Source organism: Rhinolophus sinicus, chromosome 12 (assembly GCF_057876585.1).
Source record: "Rhinolophus sinicus isolate RSI-liver-muscle chromosome 12, RSI-T2T, whole genome shotgun sequence".
Classification (NCBI taxonomy): domain Eukaryota; kingdom Metazoa; phylum Chordata; class Mammalia; order Chiroptera; family Rhinolophidae; genus Rhinolophus; species Rhinolophus sinicus.
Window position 1 is genome coordinate 5,500,001 of NC_142512.1, and position 24,676 is coordinate 5,524,676.

Here is a 24,676-nt window from a genome sequence, read left to right on the forward strand (position 1 = left end):
ACGGACGACGGCCTCCGCGAACGGAGGCCTCAGGCGGGAGCACAGCGCGCACAACGACACGAGGGCGAAAGACGCCGTCGTCCACGAGTAGCGTGAGCGCGCCGCACACCCCTTCACAGACAGCCAGCGGCCGGAAATTCACCGGCCCCGGGCCGCCACGACCGCCCGCGCGGCACCTGCCCCCAGCAGCGTGGGGACGGGTGAGACGCGGCACGGCGCCCGTCCGAGTCGGGCCCCGAACGCCAGACGCGAGCAGGGGGCACACGACGAGGCACCCGCCGCCTCCCCGCGAGCGGGGAGAGGGAGAATGCCTCCTTCCCTCCTTCGACCTTACCGACTCGACCCCCGCACACACACTTGGCCGGGATTGACCCGACGGGGCCGCCGGGAGCGGGAAGCGACGCCACCGACTCGGCCTCGGGCACCTGAGGGACGACCTGGAACGCTCCAGGGGCACCACCAGAGGGCCGGGCGAGGCGCGCAGGGCGCGACGGCGGGACGGCCCTCCCCGCCGCGGGGAGAGCCGCAACGCGAGACACGGCCGAGGCCGGGCGGAGAGTGTCCGCTGCGTCAGGAGACCCCTGGCCCCGCCGGCGCCGTGAGGCAGGAGGCGGGGGGGAACGGGGTCGGGCCGGAGTCCGCACCCCTGCCTTCCACACACCGCCATCGGGCGGGCGGGAGAGGCGAGGGGCCCGCAGGCAGAGCGAGAAGAGCGGTCCCATTCGCCATGAATGTCCGTCCCTCGTCTGGCGCGGCTTAGGCCCGGCCCGGGAGAGCGCGACGTCACCACATCGATCGGAGAACACAACGGGCAAAGAGGCCACGGGGGAAGGTAGCGCAGCGAGGACAACGATCAGAGGAGCCTGCTTCAGCCTCGCCGCACACCCCACTTCCCGCAGGGCTCGGCTGGCGGCGAGGGCCCCGCGAGGAGGCAGCGCCTGCCAGCCGCAGAACGGGGCACCTAGGCACCCGGACCGCGCCCGTGTGAACGCACGGCGAGGGGGGCGCGCGCGGCGAGACAACCCCGCAACGCCTGCCACCCCCCGCCACCCTCGGGTACCAGAGACCGGAGGGCTTCGTGTCGACCGCGGGTCCTCCGGGAACGCCTGGATTACGCGCGAGCCGGCGCGCAGGCCCAAGCGGGCGGCTCACGAACCAGAGACAGGAGGGCCCGGGCACCGGGCGGCGGGCAAGCGCCCCGCGGGGGGGCACCCCACGCGCTCGCGCCGAGGAGCCCGGCCCCCGTCGGGGACCGTTCGCCAGAGGACTGCGTGTCCACACCTCTCCGGTGGCACAAAATGTCGATCTCTGGCGAAAAAAATCACCGCGCCCGTCGGCGGCGCCTATCCACGGACCTCAGCGGCCTCCTCGGAACGGGTCTCGGGCCACCGGACCCCGGTCACCACCCCATCCCCGCTAGCGGGAGGAGCGGCTGGGCCACCTGGTCGACCCCCGAAGCAGGGGAGCCCCGAAGACAGGCGAGGAGGGCGAGGAGACGAGATACTCCCCACCGCAACGGTCGCAGGCGCGGGCAGGGGCCGCCACGAACCACCGCGCCTCCGAACTGGGACTCGGGGAGGGGGCGTGAGGGGAAACGTACCACCGAGGCGCCTCCGACGAACGGGCCTCCGACGGCCCACCCCCACCGGCCCGGCCGCCCGGCCGCCCGGTCTCTGGGGACGGGAAAACGGGGGAGGAAAAGTCGAGTCGGACCGACCGGGACCCGCGCGTGCCCCCCGTCCCGGTCCACCTCGCCCTCCACGTGCCTCCCCGCAGGGCCCGGCCCCGGTCCCCGCCGCCGGAACGGGACTCCGGAGAGTCGCGTCCGGCGACACCGTCCCCCGCGAGCACGCACGCGGGCCGGGGACTCCCTCCCCGGCCACACGCGCGGGCGGCGTACGGTCAACGTCTCCCGATCGGGACTTGGGTGAAAATTCCCGCGGAGGGGCGTCCGACGACAGGCCCGCGGGAAGGACCGCGGACGGGCCCGCGGGGCCCTGGCCGGGCCATCCCGCGCGGCCCCGGGTCGGCGGGCAGCCTCCGGAGCGGGACGCGGGGGAGAGAAAACAAAGTGCGATCGACACGGAAGGGCCGACGCCGGGCAGGCCCGGCCGCGGGCCGGGCGGGCGGGCCGGCGCGCGGGCGCGTCCCGCCCTCTCAGCGTTCCTCCGCGAGCGGAGGGGCACGGGCGAGCGCCGGTCGACGCGACCGGGCAGCCCGGGGGACGGGCGGCGGTCACTCCCTCAGAAACCTGCACCTCCAATCTCCGGCGAACGGGCGACGCGCCGTCTCCACGGCACCACCGGGACGATTCCGCCGGTGACGCCGGCCGCCCGCGACGCCTCCCCGGGCACAGCGGCCAGATCCCTCCCCTTGGCGCGGTCGCCGGAGCTCCGGAGGGAAGGGACGATATAAAAGCGGCCGCCAGGTGGCGCCCGACAACCGGAGCGAACGTCAGCGGGACGGATCCGGATCGCGAGCCGGCGAGGGCGCCCCGCCGCCGGCACGGTCGCCGGACCTCGTCCCGGCCCACCTCGGATGGCCTCTCCGGGCCCGGAGCGGGCCGGCTTCGGCCACCGAGCTCCCGGCCGCCACGACGCGACCCCGGCCGCTCAAGGGGGACCCGGGGCGGGCGGGGGAGGGGGGAATCTTGGGTTTGGTTTCGTTTTCTTCCTTTTGCGCGAGATCTTGATCGAAAGACAGCTCACGTGCGACGCCGTATTCGTCTCGGACACACGTGGTAGCCAGTCCACGGGGACCCACCTCCTGGAGTACCGTATTTTGCACTGTATAACGCCCCCCCCCCCCCGGTAGACCGCGCACCCACGTCTTTGGCCCAATCTTTCGAGGGGGGGGGGAGGACGTTTCCTTTTAATCCCCTCCCCCCCCCCCCGTGTGTCTTTACGTTTCGGTACCCATCTTCTGCATCACAAGGGAATTCTAGCGTCCAGTCTTTGACGCGTTCCAGTATGAGAAATTTTACGTAACGAGTAATTACAGAACGCAAGAACAGGTGCGAGGTTCGAGACGTTTCACGTACCGGTCACACCCTCAAGGCCTTTTACGCACCCTTGAAGGCCAAGAACTCTTGGCCGCTGCCAGTTCCTCCCGAGTTCCACAAAACCGATGATCCCACGCCAGGGTATTGACTTATCGGTCATGCGGATATCGTGATCGACGTCTAGGATCACGCTTTTAACTCAGAAGCGTCAATAAAAGAATGAAAAAATACTCAACCACGTACGGAATCGGCCCGAGCCGCGTAGAACGCGCATCCTCATCTTCCCCTCAGACACTCGGGCCAAACGGTGCGCATTATACACGGCGATTTACGGCATCTGTTTCCTATCTGGAACTTCGGACCTCTCCCTCTTCTCTATGTCTCCCCCGCCCCCTTTTAATGTCTCAATGACAGTCCACGGTCAATACCATTCCATATCAGCTTCAGGTGTACCGCACAGCGGTTAGACATCTAGACAGTGCAGGAAGCGATCCCCCGGACCGGTACCCACCCGGCACCACGTACACGGTCACGACCACATCCTCGGTCGTGTTCCCTCTGCTCGACACGCCCGTGGCTATTTCTTTATCCCTTCCCCTTCGGCACCCTGCCCCCAACGCCGTCCCCGCACCATCGCCCCGACCACACGATCCGGTCCCCGTGTGACACCGTCCACGGTGATCGCCATAGGGTCGACTACATTCCTTACGCCGTACCTCACAGCCCCGTGACTACCGTGCCACGACCAATCTGTACTCATTCACCCCTTCCCCTTTTCACTCCCCCCAACGCCCCCCCCTTCCCGGATCTGTTTGACCGGGAATCGGGGTGGGGGGTGGGGTGGGGGGTGGAATACGTCGTCGTCGTCGTCATCATCACCGTAAGTAATAATAAATCCCCCCACCCCGGCCGGGCGTCGGCAGGAACGGGAAACAGACCGCCCCCGCGCCACTCCGGGGCCGAGGCCCGGCGCCTCGGACGTGAGTGAAACCACGCCCGGGGCGCTCAGGCCTCCCGGCGCTCCCCCGAGCGGCTCCCGGGCTCCCGGGAAGACTCAGAAGAATCTGGGGGGCCGTCGACCGCAACACGGCAACCGGGCACGTATTCAGAGGACGACCGCGACCGCGGGAGCATCGTCTCCTTTTTCTTCCCCCTTTTCATTCCATCTTTTTCCAGCGGAGGGAGGGGAGGGTCTCTCCCAGACAGAAGAAGCCCACGAGCCAGACAGGTGACGTCTACACACACGCACGGTCCCCAGTGCTCGCGTCTGGCGGGGTAGTGCAGGATTGTGAAATGACGGTGCCGGCCGAAACCGATACCGAAGACAGGCCACGTTCCAATCGTCCCCGTGACGGGGGAGGGGGAGGGGAGGAGGGGGCGGGGGCGGGGCGGGGGGGGGCGGAGAGCCGCTCGCAACATTCAAACTGTGGGGGTCAAAACGTTACACACGCCTACACGGACCGTCACGATCTTTGGCGAGTCAGGACAATTCACCTTTCAACATTCTGACCCCCCCCCCCCCCGTTTTCGGGATCGGTCACTTCTCCCCGAGCTCCTACGAGGGGGACGTTTCCACCACCGGCACTTCCCCGTGACGTTTCATCTCTCTCTCTCTCTCTCTCTCTCTCTCTCTCTCTCTCTCTCTCTCTCTCTCTCCCCTCTCTCTCTCTCTCTCTCCCCTCTCTCTCTCTCTCTCCCTCCCTCCCTCCCTCCCTCCCTCCCTTCCTCCCCCTCCCCTCAACGACCCTGCACCCCAGTCGATCGGGTCGCAGTTTCAGCGGTCAGTCACAAGGTGGCAGTGTTGTCGCGCCCGTGCTCGGGAGTCTTCTAAGCCCGTGCCGGTTCGCTTCAAGACACAACCCCTTTCTAGTCTCCGTCTCCGGTCACCTCTTCAAAAGAAATACTCTCATTTGAGGATCCGTTTGGGCGCAGAGAGGAGTAGGAGACAACGCCGAACACACTAGAGTGTCTGTGTGACTGCACGTGTGTTTTTATCACGGTGGTAAAAACAGACAATTGATCGTTTTCACAGTTTATGAGCATGCAGTTCACTGACGTGAAATCTGATCCCCTCCTCGTGGACAAAAAAGGAGGCACATCCTAAACCTGACTGGTCTGGAAGGGGCCAGCCCTGCAGGCGGCAGGGTATCGACACCAAAAGTAAACACATAGAAATTACTGCCGTGTTTCTCCAGAATGAGATCTAGCCATACCATCAGCTCTCGTGCGTCTTTTGGGGCAAAAATTAATATAAGACCCTGTCTTTTTAATAGAATAGAACGTCATACCGGATTTTCTGTGAGACTGGGTCTTACGTTCATCTTGACTGCAAAATACTCATTCGAGCTGATTGTCCAGCTAGGTCTTATTTCGGGGAAGCGTGGTAACTGAAAGTGGGTCGTAGGCAGCGGTCACATCTCTGGCCCGTACTTTTTCGGACAAAGGTCAATGTTTACCTGCAGGGAGACCCTCTGTCGTCTCTTGGCATTGAAGATGACAGACCCTCGGAATTTCAGAGTCATTCCTCTCTCTGTACCCCTCGGGGCAAGACCTGCCGCACCGGAGCCCGAGACCACAGAAATCCTCACCCTCCTCTCGCGGGCCGAATACCGTCTCCGTGCTGTAAACATTCATGATTCACTATCTCGCGTCCACCGGTGTAAAAGAAAGAAGTATGTGTCCTCCATTTTACTTTTATCCGATCCCACAGATCTCTCCACTCTTCTCTCTCCAACCCCATTCGACTACCACCGAGGGAACTCACGTGATCCTCCTTACGTCTCTTCCTCTGATTCCGATGTACAAGGTGTGATCGGACGATACGGTGAATGGGTAAATATAAGGAAATTAGGACACCGAAAGATTCATCGCCATCATCTCCCCTCAAAATACTCCCACTCGCCTCAAACACACTTATCCCATTGTCATCGCCACTCTCTATGAGGCAGTTCTGGAAGTCCTCTCTCACGGGTGCCTTTAGTGGCCGTGTTGTGGCTGCCTCGATATCCTGAATCGTTTTGACTTCGGGGGAAAGCCAGAACTCGTACGGTCCCAGAGCCGGCGAATAGGGCGGAGGAGGACACACCGTCGTGTGTTCCTGCGACGGGAATCGCCGTAGGCCAGAAGCGATGTGTGACGCGGGGCGTTGTCACGACGGAGGACGATTCACGGCCTGCTGTAAAACACGCCTTCAGTCAACCGTAGCTCACACACGACTGACCGCACAGAGCGAGTGGAAACTCGTCACGCACCGTTACTACCACCTCTCCCCAACAATCAGACCCGAGCGGTAAATAAGCCCCGGCATGATTTTTCATGAGACGGCCCCCGAAAATGAGCCCCGAAGCATATTTTGCAGGAAAAAATCCACACGAGACCCGGTCTTATTTTTGGAGAAACACGGTAAGGTTCGATGTGCCGCTTCCTACGTCGAAGATACCTGCCTTTGTCTTGAAGGGCACGACGCAACAGCGTTCACCGTACTTTGTGATCACAACGGAGAAGCTCCGTGTCGCTCATCGCTTCTGCTATGGCGATCTCTGTCGGATAAAAATATTATGGCGTGTCCTTAGCCACCTTACTCACCGGATCTGGCACCGTGTGACGTTTGCCCCTTCCCCCGAGTCAAAATGACCGTGAAAAGGCAGCATTTTTAAGTGATGCGGGACATCGAGGCGGCCACGACGGCACACGGCTGTGTGAAAGAAAACCAGACATCGATGTGTGTGAGTCATCCACGGTATGTCTAACTTCCGTGAGAAAAGTAAATTCTCACGGCCTGCGAGTACTCAAACAACCCGAACGGGGGAGAAAATAAACACACATCGCGTGGGATTCTGTGTCAGTACCACGTTTGCTACCGGTTTTAGCGAGACGGTTTTACATTCTACGTTTACGGAGGGAAGGGGACACAGCCAACGACTCTCTGCAGGTTGACGGCACTCGGGGTGCTCGGGAGAACTGCACAAGGTCCCTCCTATTTAGGAGTTAAACGGCCCGTCGGGGACCCCTCTTTCTAACCTTTTAGAAATACTTGGCCCCCGGGTCCGAGGGGTGGGGCTGGGGGGAGGGGCCGGTCCCCGTATCTCCTGAGTGCCTGCCGAAACTCTCCTAAGTTAATAATGGAGAGAAAAGAGAATTTAGGTCAGAATCTAAACTCACAGGCAGCCGTTAGAGGCAGGGCTTACGGGTCTCCTGACAAAACTTTTCCAGAGTCCTTTCTAAAGGACGATCGACTCGTGTGACTTTTCCTCTGTGGTACGGGCCATTGGCAAGAAACGGGCCGAGTACGAGCCCAGATCTAGGGGCTCCGTTCGTCTTCACAACCAAACAGGTTTTAGAGGCAATAAGTCCAGAGCGAACAGCTGAGAAAGGGTAAGCGGCCCTTGTATTCATCGGGAAATCAGCAGGCTTCCCTGCCGCATCGCAGGTCACCTGTGGTTCTTCCCCTGTGATGATGACGGTCTTCTTGAGAGCTGTGGGAAAACTCGGGCCCCGTTACTCGATGACAGCCATTTGCAGGGAAGGAGTTGGTCCCCCCGCTCCCTTTGGAGTAGGGGACAATCTCTCTTCCGCCTGCCCTTGTAGTCTGCACAGGGAGCACAGCTATTTTGGAAGATTAGCGTACTCCTCACTCCGGTGAATCTGGGCTTCTATGTCCAAAGCGGGCTCCTTTGCCTGGCGTGCCTCTTTTGGGGATGCCGGGGTAGCCCTGAGGTCGTCTCGGCCTTAGCCCGTGTATAACTGCAGCCAAAAAGTCTGGCCTGTCTCTGGCCTCGTCTCCGGCCTTTCTGCTCCTTTTTTCCCTCCTTTTCCCTGTCTCACTTGTGAAAGACATGGTAACAAATTTCCCGGCCTTCCTTAGCATAGAAGCCTTCTCGTCAGGGATGCGACAGGAAGTCGATGACTCCAACGCTCTGTGAGGTCAAGGAAAATATCGGGCTAAACTTAATGAATTTACTTTAAACTTATCTCGGTTTTTAGTGAAAATAGTAAAATTCTTCTTTACACGGGTTCATATCTGACCTGAGAAGGGTACAGGAACTCCAGCAGTACCAAAATACAGAGGTTTATGTAATTATTATATGTAAGTATGTAAACGTTACACTCAGTTCTTACTAGTGTGGAGATTTGGTTTTCTCTAGTAACCGAGAACCCCATGATGAGGATGGTATAAAATAGAGAATATTCTGATGGCACCTAAAGCCTTTGCTTTCCAGGCAGAGTTTCTCTCTCTCTCTCTCTCTCTCTCTCTCTCTCTCTCTCTCTCTCTCTCTCTCTGTAATTTCAGTAACAAATAACACGTTTCCTCCAAAATAAGACCTATTCCGAAAATAAGCCCCAGGTAAGATCTCAGCCAGACGGAAGCGTTTAGTACGTCCTGACGATGTTCCCGAAGAAGATGACACGACCGTAGCTGAACAAATGTAGACTACTGCTGTACATGGAAAAATAAGACATCCCTTGAAAACAAGTCCCAATGGAGCAAAAATTGACCTAAGACCCAGTCTTCTTTTGGGGGAAACACGGTAGTTCCAAAAACTTTGTCCTACGTCGCAGAGAGAGAACAGTCGACTCTAATGTTGCACTCCCTTTCTTCTGATACTAAAATTTATGTACTGAATTGCAGTTAGCTGAACTACATGTGATCTGTTTTCAAGATTTTTCTTCTGAAACCTTTTATAACTTTTCCAGTCCCTCTCAGTGTGTCTTCTTACCAAATGTAGGACAAACTAGTCTGTCCCCCCCCCCCCCGATTTCTTTAAAAATGTATTTTTATCTCTTATACCTCCTTTGAGAACATATTACTTTATGTAACTTTAAAAATATTAATTAGAATCTGTAACCTGTAGAACCCGAGTTTTTACTGATAACTAATAAATAAACGATTAGCATTTCTACTGGAATATCTAGGAACGTACTTTGTAACTCAGAAGTGTAGGCTCTGCTGGAAATATATTTACAAGTGTTTTGCCATCATATTTTTAATAAAGTACAAAACACATTTATTAACATACCTTAATTTAGGTTTTAGCTTTCCCATAATAAGGAGATAAAAGTAGATGAACGCAGACTTATCTTATAATTAATATTTTAGTATTTTGTTAGTTTGAAATATCTGCATATTTAATACTTTTTATCATGTAACTTACCTTAGTTCAACTCTAAGGCTTCCAGTTACCAAAAGAATTCAGGAAAGCACGTTTAAGCATGCACTCTGTCTCACACACACACACACACACACACACAAGGTAGGCTGATCAAGTTCACGAACTCATCCTAGAAAAAGTGCTACATACCTCATTGCTGAATATCATTATGGTCACCTTTGAAGTACTCCCGTTGGGAAGCTATGCACTAATGCCAGCACCTAGTCCACTCTTCAAAGCAATTTTGGAACTCTTTTTCTGGAATAGTCATCAGAGCTGTCATCGTTATTACTCTTGATGTCCTGAATGTCATCAAAATGTCTTCCTTTCAATATTTCCTTTATCTTTGGCTAAAGAAAGAAGTCGTTGGGGAACCAGATCAGGTGAGTAGGGAGGGAGTTCCGATACAGTTATTTGTTTACTGGCCGAAAACTCCCTCACAGACATTGCCCTGTGAGCTGGTGCTCTGTCGTGAGGCAAGAGTCACGAACTGTTGGTGACAAGTTTCAGGTCATGTCACTTTTTCATGCAGGCTTTTCAGCACTTCCAAATAGTAAACTCGGTGAACGGTTTGTCAAGTTGGTACAAATTCATAATGAACAATCCCTCTGACATCAAAAAAAAGGTCAGCAACATCGTTGCGACAGCTTCACACACTTTATTGTCCTGCTTTGTGCGTGCGTGCGTGCGTGCGTGCGTGCGTGCGTGCTTAATCATTATTACTAAAAAATTTCATTAACAACCTTTTATTTTGCTTGTGTTTCTTCATTATTTTTAACAACTCCAGGAGATTTTAGAGTCTATTATTACCTAAGTCAATTTTTGTAAACCGTGGTATAACAAAACATATTATATTTAACGATAGTGGTAGCGACTTCAAAAGACATGTCTATTTAACCAAAAGTTGATCTAGCCTCGGTTTCAACTATTTTCTTAGATCATGTGATCCGGAAAAGTACTTGGGTCAGTTTTTGTTCTTTATTTTTAATTTATATAAGCGCTTAATCTTTTTTCTTTAAGCCAACCAAATATTACAATCTTCTAATACCAGCCGGAGGCCAGAACGTTATGTTGTACATAAAACATAGAAAAACATAGATATCAGAGATCATATACATAAACAGTATTAATAATGACTATAGAGAGAAGACTTAAGATTTTTTATTTGCCCATGACAGTTTGAAGGAAGCTGGAAAACGCAAGGAGTGTTCGGCTTGTGAGATTAGCCACTAGATTTCAAAAGTGCCCTTTTTCTTTCTTTCTTTCTTTCTTTCTTTCTTTCTTTCTTTCTTTCTTTCTTTCTTTCTTTCTTTTTTTTTTTTTTTTTTTTTTTTTTTCCGGGTAACTCAGCCTCAGGCAGTAGCGGCGGTGTTTGTATTTCTTGCTCTCCGTAAGACCCTGAAAGTTACCGACAGAAAAATCTTTAAAAAGTTTTATTTTCAAACACAGAGTTGGTGTCTAGTTATAAGTGGACTAGGAGATGGGTGAATTCCCCTTTTCTATGAACCATCGGTGTAGATATTTTTTATTTTTCATTATAGGCTGACCGACCGATTGCCTGATACATGGCCCAGAGGGCTCTGAGGAGAGCGTGCAGACATAGAGCCCCCTATCGGTTTGGTGTTTAAGGTATAAACAGAAAAGTGAAGGGGAGGAAGAAAAAAAAAAAGGGGGGGGGGAGGGGAACGGACAGACCGGAGGTGAACAAAACGGAACAAAGAAGTCACCAACAAACCGGAACCAAAAGCAGACGAGAACTCACAGAACCAAATCCTCCTGAAACGGGGATCTGGGGGTCAAAACCCGGTCTCTGAACAACCCAGCACCAAAAATTGGCCTCGGAGTTACCCGAATTGGCACGAAGCACAGAAGGCTTACGCGTAAGCCCCCAAACCCAGTGACAGCGAGAGGCTCCGACGGCAGAGATAAGGGAATTCCAGTGCACTTCCTCGGTTTGACAGATTCCACGATTCACCGACACACGGTTTCCAAGTCCCGTCAGTTGCTTTTATTCCTCACCGACTGAGGCAGTCATAGGCAGCCTGCCAGGGAGGGGGAGAGCCGGGAGGGTCCCTGGGACGAAGGAGATCTCGGCAGTTACTGGGACGTCTCTGTAATCCCCTCCCTGGGCTTGGCCAGCCATAAGCATCAGGGATCACTGATGCATTCCGGCACTCTACCTCCGCTACCCCACACGGAGGCAAGGAGCAAGGGAGTGAGACTCTCCAACTCAGATCAGTCCAGTTCGATCCACGTCCCCGCCGTGGTCTCCAGAGTTCGTTACCAGACTCGGGGATGGTGGTGCTCGTTGCCCGGGCCCCAAAAACTTGAGTGACGAGGAGGGTCAGTGAGGAGAAGAGTGTATTTTATTCTAGGTGCCGGCAGCCAGGGAAGATGGCAGACTGACGTCCGTGGGGGGAAAAAAAGGCATCTTCCCTGAACTGAGAATAATCGAGAGGCTTCGCAGGCAGGCAGGCAGGCAGGCAGGCAGGCAGGCAGGCAGGCAGGCAGGCGGGGGGAAAGAACCGAGAAAGATGACAGCTGGTCATCGCAAGTTTCAGGGCTGACGGTTGACAAATCACCTCCTGCGGTCCGGTCTGCTTCATAAGGTTATCTCGAACTCGGCGGCCACGGCTGGAGTGTGTCATACGTCATCAGGAAAAGCTGCAAGGGTGTTGCAGCCATGGATCCCGGTCTCTGGGCGCCTGAGAATTCAGCGGGTTTTTTTCTTTTTCTTTTTCTTTTTTTTTCCAGATTAGTGCTCTTCTGATCAATCAGATCCACAAGGTATGTATAGTCTCAAGGAAGGGAAACGAGCAGAATCATGAAATCGAGCAGTAAAGGGGAAACACAAAGAGAAGATAGATGAATAGCAAGCTATGAGGTGACCGAACTAAGTCTGACTCATTAATTTCCCGACTTTCACCCTCACGGCATGTGTATAGTCTATCACGTGCTCTGCACCCGATGGCTAGTTTCCATCCCTCGACCTAAAGTCGACCCCTTTACGTATTCGGCTCTCTCCCCATCCCAGTACCCTCTGTCACCACCATTCTGTGGTCTGTATCGATGAACGTGTGTTTTGTTCATTTTGCCACCTCGGTTTTTGCTTTCTCTCCTAATCCCAGATGGGAGTGAGAGCAGATCATGTCTGTCCTTTTCAACCTTCCAACTTGACTTAGCTTGGTGGTCTAGGGACGGGACGAAAGGGCCAGTTGCACGTAATCATTCTCCGAGGTTTACAGCACAGCTCCTAAGTCGCAGAGGCTGGAGATCCCGGCTAAAACGTATTTAGAAATAAATGAATACTATACTGAACCAATCGGGAAAGGAACGATTTTGAAAGAAACCGCGTGAGAGGAAACTGACCTTGACAACACCGACTGGACGTTTATGACGGGACACTCCAATGCAACTCTGGGCCTTTTCCGGTAGAGATGCTGGCAAGAATAAGTCAGTCACTCCTATTAAAATAACTATGGATTATAGTTTGCCTCTGCGTAATATTTGACACTATCCTTTAAGGCCTAACGGGCTAGCTGGAATTAGCCCATCACACAAGATTACATAATGGGGGGGGGGGGGCGGGCTGGTTCATGCCACGCATGAGCCCCTGTAATTCTCCTAACCTTCCGGTAAAGAAACCCAATGGGAAAGGATGGAGATTTGCACAGGATATCGGAGCTATAAACAAAGAGATCCTGTAGTTCCAAACCCACATACCCCATTATCAGATATTCCCGCGTGTACTGCCGAGATATTTTCCGGTGATAGATAGACGCGGTGCCTTTTTTCAGCATTCCTGTAAAACACAGGACAGGAAATACCTCTTTGCCTTTCTACCTGGGAAGATCAGAGTTTACGTGGACAGTCGTGCCCCGGGGTAGACAGAGAGTCCCACCTGCTTCTCTCAGATGCTAAACGCCGATTTGAACGAATGCAAAATGTCCCAGAAATGATACTCTCAGCCAATATACGGATAACTTACTCTTACGCTCTAGGACACATTGGACCCCCTACCATAAGAGGACGCGATTTACCGATCGCAATAGCTAGCCATTAAGGGACACAGGGTGTCAAAGGACAAGCTTCGATTTTGTTTACCCAAAGGAAAATACCTTGCCATCTAATATCTAAAGATGGGCTACGAATTAACCCTAAATAATAATCTTTCCTCTTCTAAAAGCAAACAGACAAAAAACAGCCGAGAGGATTCCCCGGGTCTGACTGGATACTATCACGACGGGGTTCCGAATTTTTCATTCATGGCCCAGCCTCTGTTTGTCTCCTTAAAATGAGATCGGCCCGATCCCATTCAACGGAACCCTGAAGGGAAACGAGCCGAGCCGAAGACACTCTAGAGGAAGTATTATCTAAAGCTCCCACCCTGGGACACCTTCGCTATAAACTCTCTTCCTAGTCGTGCATGAAAACACAGGAAATTCGGATAAAGGAGTTTATCCGAAGGCCACCCTCTCCACGGTACAGATGTGTGTGAGTCACGATCTGTACGGTTGTCTCACTAGGTGGAGACATCCCCTTGCAGGAGAGCAACAGCCTCGATGGTGGGTAAGTCACGACTGGAAAGAAATGATCCCGAACTAGGGGCATTCCCTGTGAGTTACATAGTCTCTGAGGCAAAGGATGCACTCGATCGGGAACATCCGGCCTACCCTGCAGCATTTTCGTCGTGGCTTATCACCCCGGTCCTCTGGATTTGTAGAACGTACAAACGGTACAGTTAAAACTCCACTGGGTAAATTTTGAGAAGCTTTTCGTCTCCCTTGGCTGAAAACTCTCCTTACGGTGTTTCTCAACCTGAGAGCTACTCCTTTTGGTAAACGTAGACTTTCTCCTCAGTAGTCAGCGTTCACCCCGTGTGACCGGACGTGTGAAACAATCTTACCGAAAGGAGACATTTTGCGTTATTATCAAGGACTTATCAAGCAGCTTAAATAAACCGATAAGTCTGCAACCGATTCGCTTCAGCGTGCTCCCGGGACACGAAGACTTCCAAGACCACGACTCACAGCCGGGAGACGTCGTCCACCACTGGATATGACATCAGCTAAAGACCCTCCAACCTCGTTGACAGGGACTTATTCGTTATCACTAATCGATCCAGGTGCAGTGAACTTAAAGGCGTTAACGCAAGGATTCACATCGCTCATGAAAAAGAGTTGCCCACCTGTGGCTGGACATCTGCTCCTGTCTGACACTCGCCTCCACCGACGGCCAACCTCAAAGGCTCCCGGAGGACGAAAAGCTGCTGACGTCAGGGGTAGACAGCTATCCCGAGACCTCAAGAAGGCCTGTAGACCTACGAATTGACGTGGGACTTAAAATAACCATTCGTTTGATTGTCTTTACCTGCCCGCTAATATTATCAGTCACAATGATAGTTATACTTGTTCTTTAGGCTTTTCTCAAACCCTGTACTCATATACCCCAACTGTTAATCATTGAAGGTGCACAGAATAACTTTGGTATTTTCTTTCTTTTCCGGTAAAATATTTGTTTTTCTTTTTTTCTCTTCTTTTTTTTTAAATTTTATTTATTTATTTATTTATTTATTTATTTATTTATTTATTTATTTTTATTTTTTTACATTGGGGAAGGGGGACAGGACTTTATTGGGGAACAGGGTGAATTGCCGGGGCTTTTTCCCAGTCAAGTTGTTGTCCTTCCGATCGTAGTCGTGGAAGGCGCAGCTCACCTCCAGGTCCGGTTGCCGCTGTCAGTTGCAGGGGGCGCAGCCCAGCATCCCTTGCGGGAATCCAACCGGCCACCTCGTGGTCGAGAGCCCACCGGCCCATGCGGGAATCGAACCGGCAGCCTTCGGCATCAGGAGCACGGAGTTCCAACGGCCTGAGCCACCGGGCCGGCTCTGTATTTTCGATAATACTATTTACGCTTTCTCTTTGGAAACTTAGAAGGCATGCCAGCATAGAAGGAAGAAAAGGCGTGTGTATGTGGTTTTGAGAGAAGTTAAAAGGGAGTCGTTTGTTCTGATACTGTTGATCATTTCTGAATGCGAAAAAGGACACAAACTGAGAAAGACAAGTGAAGTCGTAGAAGGTTAGTAGAAAAGAAATACCGATAAAGGAATTTTACGTATAAATGCTAGAACACAATGACGCTTACCCCTCACCTCGACAAAGACTACTGACTATATTAATTCAGAGAAGCTTAAGCGGCTATTAAAATAATGGCCCTCTGTAACGGGGCTGCCGAGTGAGACACAGGAAATTGACTCATGAAACTCTTACCGTCCTCCTGGCCTCTAGACATTTTTAGATGGTGATTGTGATTCATACCATTGTGTTCTTAACAGCCTCGGCCCCAAATAAAAATTAAACTCAGTTCCCGATTGCACAACTAGCAGGAATTAGATGCTTCCCATGGGAAGTAGATGGGATATTCAGATCACAAGAACAACACCACCGGTGCACGGGAACCCATCTCACGGTCAGATTGTGAGAACTACAGCGATACATACACGGTGTGCCCTCAAACTATAAGTAAACGTTACACTGGCTGCAAAATACAGAAAACCGAGACAGACGGCAACGTTTGAATCACGATAGCTTATAGGTTAGAAACGATTCAGTGTGTTTTTTACTCAGTGAAGGCTCATGAGACCTACCTGCCTTCCGCTTACTCACCTTTCCTTTGGGGAAAACAACAACAACAACAACAACAACAAAAATTGGCCTGGACTGCCATCCAAGGTTACGGTCCGGCCCCATCCGCAATGGTCCACCATTACAGCAAGACAAAGGGAAACACTAAGAATTCCTAGGAGTGAGCCTTCCTAGTCCCGGGAGACCACATCATCGGTGCATCCTTCGGATCGACTTACGGCCCAAAGGGGGAAATGCGGACAAAGAAGGGGGCCACTTACTAAACCTGTCAAGCTCAGGAGAGGCCGGCGTGGCAGGCCCCACAAACTTAGAGACCGAACGTAACCGCACAGGAGGGTCTGAACATAAAAATTCCCGAATGAAAGCAAGTCACGGTGGGCAGTCACATCCTAGGCCTGTAGCTTCCTTGACAGACAAAGGTCACCCTTTGCCTTCAGTGAGCCCGTCTGTTATCTTTTGGCATCTAAGATAACATACCCTCGGAATGTCTGAGCGATCCTGTTTTCCAGACACCTCAGGGCACAGCCCACTGCACCGGTGCCCAAGACAACAGAACCCCCTCATCTTCGTCTTGTTCCCTGGATACCATCCTTACGTGCTGTAAACGTGAATTATTATCTACCCCGTTACCCACCCGTGCAAAAGAAGTAAGCGTCCCTCCGTTTTACTTCTTAATCCAGTCCCAGAGGTGTCCCCACTTGCTTTCTCCTGCCCCCTGACTCTGCCACCAACGGCTTTCGTGTACCAGGCCTTCTGCCTCCTCCGTGTATCCCAATTATATAAAATAAGCTGCAAAACTGCCCTTTTCTGGAGTATTTTCTCCAGCCCTTGAGACCGCTTCCTGGCAATGGTTGTCTGTCAGTGTGACTCAGATACACTCATTAACATTCTCCAAGGAGTCTGGAGGTTTGGATGTTTCTTAGGTGGACACCTAGGAACGCCAAACACCTCTCAAGAATGAGAGGTGGGATGTGAAGATCTGCAGCCTGGAGCAAAGCCTCCCGGTCCCGGGGATCACAGTCAAACACCAAAGGGAAGAGTAGGAGGCTGCGGAACAGGAAAGAGGTGAGGTGAGGTGAGGCTCGGGGCTGCTGTCAGGGAGCCCACGGGGTCTGTCACGCACACATCTGCTGGCTCTCCCTGGTTTCACGGGTGCTAGTCTGCGGCACCACAGAGGACAAAGGCATGTGGCCTCCGGTCACCAGACACGGTGCAAAGACCCGGTCAGAAGGAGCACGCGTGCTCCGGGGGCCACCTCCCACTCCTTGCGCAGGGCATGCTTGGGTGACAAGCCTCCATGCTGAGGCGGGGACAGAAAGCACACTCGGGCATACCCGCACAGGTGGCTCAGATCTTTAAAGAGAACGGCATCGTCACCCTTTCGTCTCTCCTTCTCACGTGAGTCAGCTGTCCAACGGGATGGACACGTGGGACCAGGACTGCCGTTGTCCAGATGCCCGGAGGCCACATTTTACCATCCTTCAGGAGAACGGTCGCGCCTTTGGCGAGCTCCCAAATTTCACATACGTCTACGGATTTCTGCACACACAGGGAGCCAGATGTGTTCTGTCTGCCTGCGGTGGGGAAGCACAATCACAACATCAGAGTTTCCAGTTCTGGCCATCTGGGGCTGCACCCTGACCCCACACTCATCCCCCCCCCCCCCCCCCCGCCCCAGCCAGCAAAATGCTGTCCAAGCTCTCAGGAACGCAGACGCAAGGGGTGCTGCGAAGGGAAAGACAGCAACCAACCGGTGGGAAAGGTCATCCTGCCCCCTCTCTCTTCCCAGGCAGGCGGGTGTCCCAACGAGCTGTGGAAGGCCGGTCACCACACGGGGTCACTTAGACAGCCCTGTTTACCCAATCCATTCTGGCCAGTCCCCGCTGCTGCCCCTCCCGCTGTATTATCGGACGTGCCCACCTTGACTGAGACTTCCCAGCAGCCCCATTCTCCCCCACACCGTCTCCACCAGGGCTGCTCACACTTGCTTATCCCCTGTGACCTTACGAAGTCCCAGGGGGCTGGGAAGTAAATTCTGCCCCTCCCTCACCCTTGTCACCTCCACACACCACCCATCCTCTCCTAGGCAGAATCTCTCCCGGATTCCCGCTTGAGGAGGTGGAGGACTTTGCCTCCACGTGGACCATCGGCCCCACTCCCAACCTTTAACTTTATGACCTTCCACTCTGCGATGGTCTCCCCCACTCGCCCCCGCTACCGCCACCTGACATCTGCCCAGGCGGCTTTGACATCCGGGGCCCCACGCTCTGCCCACCGACCCCGAACATCCCCTCACTCATAGACCACACACACTCCCCACCAGCCCCACCTTCCCACCTCACCCCTCCCACCTGCCTGAATCCCTCAGGCTGCGAATGACTGTCATAGAGCGTCTGTTTGTGTCCCCCAAATCAATACTTCGAAGGGGGGGGGGAGATCCTCAGGATGGGATCGGTGCCCTCAGACAAGGAAGAAACCAGAACTGTCTCCCTACTGTAGCAGAACCCGGGGAGAAGGTGGCCATGTGCCAGCCAGGAAGAGGACCCTCCCCAGGAACCCACCATGCTGGCACCCCGATCTGTGAGAAATAAGTGTCCCTTGTGTGAGCCCTGGGGCCTGTGCTGTCTGTGATGGTGCGTGAGAGCGAGGCAGAGGGCTCCCCTTGCCGACGCCCTCCCCTCTGAGCCCCGACGTCCCTCCACGGGCCTCTCAGCCCCACACCCTTTACACTCAGTACCCGGGATGCCCTGGCTGCCGGGGCACATAGACCAGGCCTTCTCTTTCTAGTGGAGTGCGTGCAGATACCTCCACGCCGCCCCCCCCCCCACCCCCCAGGTCTGGAGGAGAAGCACAGAGCTGCTACCGCAGGGACACCTCCCACCGCACTGGGGAAGCACCACAATGGCCTTGGAAAGTCTCCCCCAATCCCACATTCCAGGCCGGGGGACCTTGCCTGGCCTTATCACCCTGGGTCTCAGGGGTCTGTCCCCTCCCACCTATGTTTTTGGAGGCAAAGGGGCTGCTGGGGGGACCATGTGGTTAGGGACTTCCTAGCATGTCTCTCTGGCCATGAACCCAGGAACCCTTTACCTCTCTCTCTCTCTCTCTCTCTCTCTCTCTCTCTCTCTCTCTCTCTCTCTCTCCTCTATCTCTGGGCCTGGACCTCATGGGCACAGTTACACCTGAACACAGCCTTATGTCTGTCTTTCTGCAGAATTAATGTATGTGATTGGGACCCTGCGACCTGGGTTGGCGCCGAGGCGGAACTGTGAGCTCTGAGCCAGGAAGCCCTTCTTCTTGCCCATGGCCACCCCGCCCCACCCAGGAGGACTCCCTCTTTTCACCTCAGCTTCTGGGGAAACTCTGCATGGCTGGGAGTTGTGGGGAGGCCTCGAAGCTTCATTACTCAACTCGCATGAATTCAAGGCTAGGGCACACATTGTGAGGCTAACACGCAGCTCTGGCGAAGGACCGTGGACTATGGGGAATGGCCTTCTACCCCTAATTCAATGGACCGCTTTACTGTTTGCCTGGGAACACACCACCATGTAGTGGAACTGGCGGATGTTTGCTTTTGTGTCTTGACCGGCCGCCATTGAGAGTATGTAAGCACCTTGACTGCTGAGTCGCTGTTGTTCAAGCAGGGTACCCTGAGAGGCCCAGAGAGAGTGGCAGGGCCCTGAGAACCCTGGCTGAGTCCAGGAAGTCTGGCTGTGCCCAGAGGGAGTGGCAGTGCCCTGAGAGGCCCTGGCTGAGTCCAGGAAGTCTGGCTGTGCCCAAAGGGAGTGGCACTGCCCTGAGAGGCATGACATGGGGTGACAGGTGTGTGGGGGGTGGGGGGTGGGGCGGGGGGTCGTCTGTTCCTCGGTTTGTTTATTTTCTGGATAGAGCGAGAGAACTCTAAAAGAGGAGGTATTATTTATTCCGTGCAAGGTCTGGCAGGATGGAAGGTCGCAGGTCAGTCCGTGGACGGGAAGGAAACTCTGTGGGGGAGGGAGGAAGGGAGGGAGGGAGGGAGGGAGGGAGGGAGGAGATGGGGGTTGGGGCCGAGAAGGGAGGGGGAGGCCAGGTCGACACATTCCAAAGGTCCTCGTTCAATGGCTTCATTCAAATGCAGAAAGCTCTCCGGTCCAGTCAGCGCCTCCGACCTGGCCTGGGGCTTCTTTCTCCCCGCCGCCTTTGTTCAAACCTCCCCCACCCTTAGGCGGCCGCTTTCCAACCGCTAGGGAGGAAAAAATTGTTGGCGAAAACTCGCCCCACCGTCGCCCTGGGCCAACGACACCGTCTCCCTCTCCTCTTCCTGACCCGGGCCAACGCGCTCAACCCGTGGAGAATCACGGGCGGCGGCGGCGGCGGCGGGCGTGCGGGGGTGGGGGGGGTGGGGGGTGGGGGCGAGTCCGGGGGGGGGGGGGGGGGGGTCGCTAAACAGCCGACCTCGGAGTCTTATTAGAGTTCGTAGGCCAGATACCGGCCGGGAACGATGAGGGTCCCGGGGAGGTCCGGCTGTGACGGTTGCAGTCATTTCCCCGCCCACCCAGCCCCCCACCCCGGCACCCCACCACCAGGGTTACGGGCCCAACAAGCACACCCCTGCAGCAACACTCTGCTCTGGGTGTGGGTTTTTAGCGTTCAGATTCCCGCGACGGACGGAAGGAAGGAAGGAAGGAAGGAAGGAAGGAAGGAAGGAAGGACCTGTCTTCCCTCTGCCCGCCCGCTTCTTCCTACCGGTCTCACCCTAGGTACCCACTGGGTACCCACTGGCCATTTCGCGTGCCGCCTCCTCACCGTGAAAGAGAGGAAGGAGGGCGGACAGACGTGAAGGAACCCCACAGATGGCAGCTCTGTATGAAGGAGTGGGGGCGGGGCGGAGGGGAGGACAGGGGAGAAGCTCTCGCACCGGGCAAACCCTGACTCCGAGTGAGTGGGGAATCCCGGGGTCCTTTTAAAAACCTAACTGGACACACAGAGGAAAGGCCACGTGAGGACACGGGGAGAAGACGGGCATCTGTAAGCCAAGGACGGAGCCCTGGGCAGAAACCAACCGTGCCAAAACCTAGCACTCGAACTTTCAGCTTGCAGAACTGTCAGGCGATACATTTCTGTCGTTTAAACCACTCGGCCTATGGTATTTGTGATGGCGGCCCGAGCCAACTGATACATGGCAGAAGGGGTGGAACGCGGTGCCCAAGAAAATGTGCCTGTCACGTCTCCAACGTGCACGACTCCATAACTGACCCTCCCCTGTGCTGTGCTGTGCTGTGCTGTGCTGTCCTGTGCTGTGCTGTACTGTGCTGTCCTGAGCTGTGCTGTGCTGTCCTGTGCTGTGCTGTGCTGTGCTGTGCTGTGCTGTCCTGTGCTGTCCTGTGCTGTGCTGTGCTGTCCTGTGCTGTGCTGTGCTGTCCTGTGCTGTGCTGTGCTGTGCTGTGCTGTGCTGTGCTGTGCTGTCCTGTGCTGTCCTGTGCTGTGCTGTGCTGAGCTGAGCTGAGCTGAGCTGTGCTGTGCTGTGCTGTGCTGTCCTGTGCTGTCCTGAGCTGTGCTGTGCTGAGCTGAGCTGAGCTGAGCTGTGCTGTGCTGTGCTGTGCTGTGCTGTCCTGTGCTGTGCTGTGCTGTGCTGTCCTGTGCTGTGCTGTGCTGTGCTGTGCTGTGCTGTCCTGTGCTGTCCTGTGCTGTGCTGTGCTGTCCTGTGCTGTGCTGTGCTGTGCTGTGCTGTGCTGTCCTGAGCTGTGCTGTGCTGAGCTGAGCTGAGCTGAGCTGTGCTGTGCTGTGCTGTGCTGTGCTGTCCTGTGCTGTGCTGTGCTGTGCTGTCCTGTGCTGTGCTGTGCTGTGCTGTGCTGTGCTGTGCTGTGCTGTGCTGTCCTGTGCTGTGCTGTGCTGTGCTGTGCTGTGCTGTGCTGTGCTGTCCTGTGCTGTGCTGTGCTGTGCTGTGCTGTGCTGTGCTGTGCTGTCCTGTGCTGTGGTCGGTTTTGCTGTGGTGCTGAGCTGTGCTGTGCTGTCCTGTGCTGTGCTGTGCTGTGCTGTGCTGTGCTGTGCTGTCCTGTGCTGTCCTGTGCTGTGCTGTCCTGTGCTGTCCTGTGCTGTGCTGTGCTGTGCTGTGCTGTGCTGTGCTGTCCTGTGCTGTGCTGTGCTGTCCTGTGCTGTGCTGTGCTGTGCTGTGCTGTGCTGTGCTGTCCTGTGCTGTGCTGTGCTGTGCTGTGCTGTGCTGTGCTGTCCTGTGCTGTGCTGTGCTGTGCTGTGCTGTGCTGTCCTGTGCTGTGCTGTGCTGTGCTGTCCTTAGCTGTGCTGTCCTGTGCTGTGCTGTGCTGTCCTGCGCTGTGCTGTGCTGTGCTGTCCTGTGCTGTGCTGTGCTGTGCTGTGCTGTCCTGAGCTGTGCTGTCCTGTGCTGTCCTGTGCTGTGCTGTCCTGTGCTGTGCTGTGCTGTGCTGTGCTGTGCTGTGCTGTGCTGTGCTGTCCTGTGCTGTGCTGTGCTGTGCTGTGCTGTGCTGTGCTGTCCTGTGCTGTGGTCGGTTTTGCTGTGGTGCTGAGCTGTGCTGTGCTGTCCTGTGCTGTGCTGTGCTGTGCTGTGCTGTGCTGTGCTGTCCTGTGCTGTCCTGTGCTGTGCTGTCCTGTGCTGTCCTGTGCTGTGCTGTGCTGTGCTGTGCTGTGCTGTGCTGTGCTGTCCTGTGCTGTGCTGTGCTGTCCTGTGCTGTGCTGTGCTGTGCTGTGCTGTGCTGTGCTGTCCTGTGCTGTCCTGTGCTGTGCTGTCCTGTGCTGTCCTGTGCTGTGCTGTGCTGTGCTGTGCTGTGCTGTCCTGTGCTGTCCTGTGCTGTGCTGTGCTGTGCTGTGCTGTCCTGTGCTGTGCTGTGCTGTGCTGTGCTGTGCTGTCCTGTGCTGTGCTGTGCTGTGCTGTGCTGTCCTGTGCTGTGCTGTGCTGTCCTGCGCTGTGCTGTGCTGTGCTGTCCTGTGCTGTGCTGTGCTGTGCTGTGCTGTCCTGAGCTGTGCTGTCCTGAGCTGTGCTGTGCTGTGCTGTGCTGTGCTGTGCTGTGCTGTGCTGTCCTGTGCTGTGCTGTGCTGTGCTGTGCTGTCCTGAGCTGTGCTGTCCTGAGCTGTGCTGTGCTGTGCTGTGCTGTGCTGTGCTGTGCTGTGCTGTCCTGTGCTGTGCTGTGCTGTGCTGTGCTGTCCTGTGCTGTGCTGTGCTGTGCTGTGCTGTGCTGTGCTGTCCTGTGCTGTGCTGTGCTGTGCTGTCCTTAGCTGTGCTGTGCTGTCCTGTGCTGTGCTGTGCTGTGCTGTGCTGTGCTGTCCTGTGCTGTCCTGTGCTGTGCTGTGCTGTGCTGTCCTGTGCTGTGCTGTGCTGTGCTGTGCTGTGCTGTGCTGTCCTTAGCTGTGCTGTGCTGTGCTGTGCTGTGCTGTCCTGTGCTGTGCTGTGCTGTGCTGTGCTGTGCTGTGCTGTGCTGTGCTGTGCTGTCCTGTGCTGTGCTGTGCTGTGCTGTCCTTAGCTGTGCTGTGCTGTGCTGTGCTGTCCTGTGCTGTGCTGTGCTGTCCTGTGCTGTGCTGTGCTGTGCTGTGCTGTGCTGTCCTGTGCTGTGCTGTGCTGTGCTGTGCTGTGCTGTGCTGTCCTGTGCTGTGCTGTGCTGTGCTGTGCTGTGCTGTGCTGTCCTGTGCTGTGGTCGGTTTTGCTGTGGTGCTGAGCTGTGCTGTGCTGAGACGAGCTGTGCTGTGGTGCGCTGTGCTGTCCTGAGCTGTGCTGTGCTGTGCTGTGCTGTCCTGTGCTGTGCTGTACTGTGCTGTGCTGTGCTGTGCTGTGCTGTCCTGAGCTGTGCTGTGCTGTGCTGAGCTGAGCTGAGCTGAGCTGAGCTGAGCTGTGCTGTGCTGTGCTGAGATGAGCTGTGCTGTGCTGTGCTCTGCTGAGCTGAGCTGTGCTGAACTGAGCTGTGCTGTGCTGTCCTTAGCTGTGCTGTGCTGTGCTGTCCTGTGCTGTGCTGTGCTGTGCTGTGCTGTGCTGTGCTGTGCTGTGCTGTGCTGTCCTGTGCTGTGCTGTGCTGTGCTGTGCTGTGCTGTGCTGTGCTGTGCTGTCCTGTGCTGTGGTCGGTTTTGCTGTGGTGCTGAGCTGTGCTGTGCTGAGACGAGCTGTGCTGTGGTGCGCTGTGCTGTCCTGAGCTGTGCTGTGCTGTGCTGTGCTGTCCTGTGCTGTGCTGTGCTGTGCTGTGCTGTGCTGTGCTGTGCTGTGCTGTCCTGAGCTGTGCTGTGCTGTGCTGAGCTGAGCTGAGCTGAGCTGTGCTGTGCTGTGCTGTGCTGTGCTGTGCTGTGCTGAGATGAGCTGTGCTGTGCTGTGCTCTGCTGAGCTGAGCTGTGCTGAACTGAGCTGTGCTGTGCTGTCCTTAGCTGTGCTGTGCTGTGCTGTGCTGTGCTGTCCTGTGCTGTGCTGTGCTGTGCTGTGCTGTGCTGTGCTGTGCTGTCCTGTGCTGTGCTGTGCTGTGCTGTCCTTAGCTGTGCTGTGCTGTGCTGTGCTGTCCTGTGCTGTGCTGTGCTGTCCTGTGCTGTGCTGTGCTGTGCTGTGCTGTGCTGTGCTGTCCTGTGCTGTGCTGTGCTGTGCTGTGCTGTGCTGTGCTGTGCTGTGCTGTGCTGTGCTGTGCTGTCCTGTGCTGTGGTCGGTTTTGCTGTGGTGCTGAGCTGTGCTGTGCTGAGACGAGCTGTGCTGTGGTGCGCTGTGCTGTCCTGAGCTGTGCTGTGCTGTGCTGTGCTGTCCTGTGCTGTGCTGTACTGTGCTGTGCTGTGCTGTCCTGCGCTGTGCTGTGCTGTGCTGTCCTGTGCTGTGCTGTGCTGTGCTGTGCTGTCCTGAGCTGTGCTGTCCTGAGCTGTGCTGTCCTGAGCTGTGCTGTGCTGCCCTGAGCTGTGCTGTGCTGTGC